Source organism: Octodon degus, unplaced genomic scaffold (assembly GCF_000260255.1).
Source record: "Octodon degus isolate 3935 unplaced genomic scaffold, OctDeg1.0 scaffold00153, whole genome shotgun sequence".
Taxonomy (NCBI): Eukaryota; Metazoa; Chordata; class Mammalia; order Rodentia; family Octodontidae; genus Octodon; species Octodon degus.
In genome coordinates, this window is record NW_004524729.1 from 1,091,049 (window position 1) to 1,098,109 (window position 7,061).

Here is a 7,061-nt window from a genome sequence, read left to right on the forward strand (position 1 = left end):
CCATCCATCCACCCATCCACCCAGCCACCTATTTGTCCATCCATCCATCCATCCATCCATCCATCCATCCATCCATCCACCCACCCACCTATCCACCCATCCATCTACCCACCCATCCATCCATCAACCTACCCTTCATCCATCCATCCACCCACCTATCCATCCACCCACCCATCCATCCATCCACCCAGCCACCCATTTGTCCATCCATCCATCCATCCATCCATCCATCCATCCATCCATCCATCCATCCACCTATCCATCCCTTACCTTAAACACTAGCTCATGTTGACACCCGCCCTCCGGCCCAGCCCTGTTGGCAGTTCACACTTGCCTCCCCCCTTGTGTATCTGTTACTTCTTCCTCTGCCTGTACAGCCTTGCTCCTGTATTTACAATACATTTCTAAGTAGTCCCCTGGTACTCATGTGGCTTCAGAATTACCACTCTTAGCTCTGTGAGCAGCACGGCTTCTACAAGGCGTGTGTGTGTGTGTGTGTGTGTGTGTGTGTGTGTGCCTTCAGGAGAGGTTTTCTTTTTCCTTCCTTCTTTCCTCTTTCTTTCTTTTTTGCTTTTTACTTTACAGTCAACACCCAGTTGACTTTCCCAAGTCAGTTCTCTCCGGCCACCACCTTAGTGAGGAGATGTCACACATGTGTAACTCAATCAGGTTCTTGTGTCACAGTCTGTGTTCCACTCTGGAAACCTCCGAACTCCTGATTGGTTGCTTTGAGTTCATTGACAGCAAGACCCACCCTTGGTGGCGATTTCTGCGAGGGGTCCGATGTGCGGCAGCGCAGCCCTGCACACGCAGGTCCTTCCCTCGGAGCAGCCAGACGCTGCTACGAGCCACCAGCGATGAGTGCATTTCCTACCCTCACTGGAATTTGATCTTTTCAACTATTAAAACTGTAGCCATTTGAGTAGGCAGGAGGCAGTCACCTTGTGGTTTTAATTTCCATTTCCCTAATGACAATGAATGTCTTCACGTGCCAGCTCACCTTCCATACGTATTATTCTATGAAGTATTTGCTTAGCACCTTGTGCTCCCTCGTTTAAAACTTGTTTTCTTATTGAGATTTAGACATTCTTTGCATTCTGCATACTGGTCTTTTCTCCTGTTCTGTAGGTTGTCTTTTTTACTGTTTTAGTGGTATCTTTCTCAGGGTAAAGCTTTTAATTGCAAGTTCAATTTGCTATTTTTTTCCTTTTTAAAAATTATTTTTGGCAGTGTAGCTAAAGCTTTATTTTCAAACTCAAAGTCATGCAGATTTTCCCTTAGAAGCTTTATAGTTTTGTGTGGGTTATCTTTGTAGCGGATGAGGTATGTATTAAGGGTCACATTTTTGTGGATCGACACCATTCCTCCACTGAGCCACCTTTGGAGACCCATCAGCATCCACGGATATCACTTGTGTGGTTCCCTTCTGAGCTTTCTGTCCTGATCCACTGATCGGTCCATTGATCCCTCGGACACCACCACACTCTCTTGATTACTGTGACTTTTGGGCAAGTCTTGAAATCAGGTAGTGCGAGTCCTCCACTTCTGCTTTTCTCTTTTGGAATTATTCTGGCTATTCTGGTTCCTTTCCTTTTCTCTCTACACTCTACACTCAGCTTGTTGAAAGCTATCAAAAACTGCTGCTGGCAAAAGGAAACCGCATTGGTGCTGGGAATTTGAATGGAATTGTCTAGAGCCTACCAGTCAAAGCGGGAAGGGCTGTTTTAATAACTGTCTTCCGACCCACGCACACCGCTTCAATCCCCATTGGATGTTTGGTCTCGTGCACTGGGCCTTCCCAGTTTCCCCGTACAGGTCAGGAGGAGATGTGTTAGATGGATCTGTTCGTGCCTCCCTGGGCAGGGCCTGGCTGTGGCACCGACTTTCGACCTTAATTCCAGTTGTTTGCTGACGGGGCACAGGCAGATGGCTGGCTTCTTTTTTTTTTTATTGAGAAATAAATATGAATGAGACAGTTTCACAGCTGATTAATAGGACAGTTTTGATAATCAATACACTGTACATTGTTATCTTCTTAGTGGTTATCCATAGTACAAGAAGCAGACAGGATTTCCTGTCCAAACACTATTAGTACACCTCTTTCTTCTCATTGAGTTAAGCAAAAGTAACTATAAATTTATCCTAACTATTTTGTATATATAAATACAAAATGATCTTTCCTTTGTATCCCTTTTTTTTGTCCTCTCAGAGGTGAATATTCTATTGGCATCTAAATACTATAGGTGTTTGAATTCAACTAAACAATCCAACACTGTCTAGCAGTCTATAATATTAGTGGGTTATCCTCAGAAGTTATTGACTTGAGCCTTTTACAGCTCATCGTATTAATATGGATTTACTTTATATACCTCGTTTTTATACTTTTCTGCTGGATGGTTAAGACCAAGATATAGCAAGACCTATATAACAAGAAATGTCACTTTTGTATCCGATAAGGTCAGAGATGGCTGACTTCTGTACGTTGACCTGGCGTCATGGGTCAGATCTAGGTTGCTGCCCCAAAGGTGCAAGTATCCAGGGATGGGGCTTCCGGGTAACGACCGGATCATGGCGAAGCTGCATACACTGGTGCTGAATGTCTGCCAGGAGCGGGGCCCAGCCGGAAGAGTCACTGGGGCCATGACTTCCTGCCCTGGCTGAGTGGCTGCCATGAATGAGCAGCTTTCTGGTACCCACCCCTGGCAGCACGCTGATTCTGCCTCGGAGCCACCATGGACCAAAGCCACAAGCCGAGAGCAACCTCCCTTCCTTCTATTTTCAGGTGTCGGATATTGTGCTTCTGTGCCCGGAAAGTGGGGCAGATACGGGGCAAGCCGATTCGAAGAGGCTGTTGTGGGTTCTTTGGTCTGCCCTGCGCACACGCTCGTAGCACAGAATCTGATGATTTTTGCTAGTTTCCTGGTTGTTTTTTTCGGAGAAGGCAATTTTTGGCGGTCCTTCGTCTTTTTTTTTTTTTTTTTTTTTTTTTTTTTTTTTGCTGATGTTATGGTTGTGGCTCCATCTTATCTCCTCTACTGACATATTTTTACTTTTTACAAGTGTATTTATAAAATATGCTTTTAGTGATTGCTCCATAGTTTTAAAATATTTAAAAATAATTTGTATTTTTCAAGTAATATCATGCTCTTTCCATGTAGTACAAGAAGCTTCTAATAGCATACTCAGAATTCTTTCCCTCCATTCTGACCATCACTATTGTCATATGTTAATTGTGGTCTAAGCCTGGCGCACTGTTGCACATTTTGCTTTAAGGTCATCCGCTAGCATTTAGGGCATAAAGATATTTTATTTCACTGTCAATTATTTTATGTTTGATGTTCATTTCTTCAATAGATCCCAGTTTCTGGCTTCATCATATTCTGCCTATAGAACTCCTTTCAACGTTTCTGTTAGAGCTCTTGGCAATGAGTTCTTTTCATTTTTCTGTGCCTAAAATATTCTCTATTTCTCTTTGCTTTTGGCTGTAGAACTTGGCTTGACCGTTTTTCCCAGCACTCTGAGCACCACAGTGGTATTCCCCATTGTCTGCTGGCTAGCATGGTTTCTGACGAGAAGTCTGCTGTACGTAGCTCTTGTCCTTGTTCCTCTGTCGGCAATGTGTCTTTCTTTTTTCTCCACATGGCTTTAAATTTTTTGCCTGTTTGCAAGGATTTGAATATGGCAGGCCTGTGTGTGTGTGTGTGTGTGTGTGTGTGTGTGTGTGTGTGTGTGTGTTTAGAACCTGCCTGGTCCTATATGCTTGTTTTCTTTTGGTCTAGTGTCTGTAGCCAATTTTTGAATATTTAGAGCCACTATTTACCCAGCTCTCTCTTCTTCCTGGCCCTTTTCTTTCCCTCCCTTGTGCCCAGTCAGGTGTGTGCGAAGCCATTTCGTGTTGTCCCACAGCTCTGGCACTGCTCTTTCCCCGCGCTCTTCCTTGCCTTTGCATTTCAGTCTAGATTCCTGCTGCTGACTTGACTTCAAGCTCCTGCGCTCTTGCCTGGGTTGGGTTAAATTCCTGATGAGCCTGTGGGAGATAGTTTGCATCTTTGCTGCAATAGTTGCAAGCATTTCCACCTGTCCTCCTACACAGTGGTTCCTCACTTATCGCAGAAGTTACATTCCAGAGACCTGCAACAAGGGAAACTCAGTGCAGTAATGACATATTTATTTTAGTATTTATATATATTTTAAGGCTTTATAAGCCCTTCCTACACTCTTATAAACCTTTCCTACACTTTTAAAAATACTTCTAATGTTCTTAACCATTTTCTTTCTTTCTTTCTGTCTGTCTTTCTTTCTTTCTTTCTTTCTTTCTTTTTTTGGTGGAACTCAGGATTGAACTCAGGCCCTTGCGCTTGCCACGCAAGTGTTTATTCTACTGAGCTATCTCCCTAGTCCATTAACCATTTTCTAAACTCATAAGCCTATGTAATTTTAGCAGCATACATATATTGTAGGGCACTGCAAAATCCCTCAATGTAGTGAAAAATCGGTGATAAATAATTTAGGTTAATATTTTTTGGAAACCCACAAAACAGTGAGTCCAAGAGAGTTGAACTGCAAAAAGTGAGGGACTACTGTAGTTTCATTCCTGCTGAAAATTTGTCTTATCCTATGTGCTGTCTTCCTTTTCTACGAGAAAGTTAACAGATCAAATTGTTACTTTAAAATTCTTTTCTGATAGTTCTAAAATCTATCATATCTTATGTTTTTTTTCTCTACAGACTATTTTTCAAAAATTGTCTTAGATATGAATGCTTGACAATTTTTTTGTTGTTGTTGAAAGTTAGGAAGTTCTGTATCTGTTTGTTTTGAAAGAGTCTCAGTATGGATCCCAAGCCGGCCTTAAGTTTGTGATCCTCCTGCCTCAGCCTCCCAAGTGTTGGAAAGAGCTTTGTACAGTAAGAGCCGGCAAACTTGCTGGTCAGACAGGAAATACTTCTGGATTTGTGGGCTCCACAGAGCCCATTATTCTTGTTTTCTCCCTCTCCCCTTTCTTCAGCTCTTAAGAAATGATGGGTTCCCAAGGCTGCCGAATGGGGCTGGGCTGAGGGTCTCAGGCTCAGCAAGTTGGAGCAGGATTCCTGGGAGAGGTGACTGTAGGCTGAGCTTTGAAGGCAAAGTTGGTGCAGCAGGTTGGGTCAGTAGGAAAGTGGAAGCCGAGCAGCAGAATGGGGTTTGGGCCTTGAGTGCCAGGGCCCCAGGCAACACCTCAGGTTGGGAATGCGCTGTGATCCTCTGTAAGCTTAGCAATAAATTCTCCATTTCTGGGCTTGCAAGAACAGTTGGCAGATACCAAAGTTCTCTCCAGAGCTCACTGCAGCTCCAGCATCACCTGGCTTTTCTGTAGGTGAGATGGCAATTTCAGCTGGCTGGAGAGGCCACAGCAGGTGTCCTGTCAGCACACACGGCAAGATCTGGGATGCGCTTTGCCAGGAGGCAGTGGGTCTGAGCCTACAGCCACACCTGGCTCCAAGGAGTCAGCAGCACTCAGGGGTCGGCCCACAGAGGAGCCCCTGACAACACAGCTGCTCCCCTCCTGGCTGATGCTGCCAGCAGGGCCTGTTTGCTCCTCCTGAGAAAGGGACTCAGGCTGTGCCAGCCAGGTTGAGCCCTCCCCATAGACCAGATGGGACTGCAAGGGCAGGTCAGCGTGCTTGCCTTGCAGGTGGACTCTGGGCCAGTGTCCCCGTGAACAGGTCAGGGTTGAGGTTGCTCACTGCTGGGTGACACCACTGCCCCGAGGTCATGGGAGGACCTCCAAGCATGACTCTTGGTGGTGGCCCCATGCTCTTACCCTTCCTCAATCCTCATCACCTCCTGGCAGTGCCATGGGCTGGAGGCCGAGCCTTCAGCACCTGGCCTTTGGGGGCCCCTGAGCCATAGCACCCACTGGTATCTAGCCTGAAGAGCTGCAGGGACTCCAGGCCTCAGGCCCCAGCCTGGGCAGCCACTCACTGCCAGCGCCATGTCCCAGGGGCCCAGGCAACACAGGATGTCCCCGACAATAGGAGGGCATGAGGAACAGGAGGGGTAGTGGCCTTTTCATCACACAGAGTGGCTACGGGGTACAGTGCACCTCTGATCAGGGCTCACTGTACCCTCTCTTCCCTGGGGCACCCCGTGTTCTGCAGGATCCAAGACCTCCCAGATCTGGCTTGGCCAGAGGCCCCTTAGTCAGCCCTGATGGTCAGGTGAGGGGGTCAGGTCAAAGGGTATAAATCAGGGAGTCTCCGCTCCTCCCCAGAGTCACAAGCCTTGTGGGGTTCAGGCTCTGCATCTCAGCAGTGGTGGTGTTGGGGCACCCCTGCTGGGGTGTGGCTGAGGGCCCAGGGTGGGCTGGGGTGACCGACAGGCCTGGCACCCAGGGCACCTGCAGGAGGGAACACCTGGCTTCCCAAGCGTGCATGTTGTGTCCAGTTGGCCTCTGGGCTCCTACAATGATGAGTGGCTGTGGCTGTGATTGTGGGAGTGGGAGCGGGGAGTGGCAGAGGACAAGGTCCCAGGGAATGGGAGGACAGAGCCGCTGGCTGTCCGGACCTAGGAACCCAATCTCTGGTGGTGGCCTATGCCTCTGGCCTGCTGGCCTCCAGGGAGAAACACCTACAATGGTGGCAGAGGTGGTGACTAAAATGTCACATGGCAGGGTCCTGAGTCCCACACCATTTGGTTAGAAAGAAACCTCCAGGATTGCAAAGAAAACAGGTGTCCAGCGTAGGTCAGTCTTGGAGGAAGATGAGGTGAGCTCAGAGGACAGCCCAGCCCATCACTGCCTGGGGAGCTGGGTGAGTAAGAACAGCAGCAGTTGGGCTCAGGCCTCTCTGGCCTTCAGAGGACAGGTCCCTTCTGGTGGCCTCGGGAGGGCTGAATCCAGAGAGTCTGCTGGCTTGGCCAATGTGGGTGTGAGCTGGTTTCCAGGATTGAGGCTGGCCAATGGTGCTGAGCGGGGACCCCAGAAGCCCCAAGGCCCCAGGGGCCGCAGATGTCTGTCCTGTGCTCTGGGACAGGGACAAGTGTGTAAAGGAGTTGACAGAGCACAGCCCAGTGGGCAGCCGGGA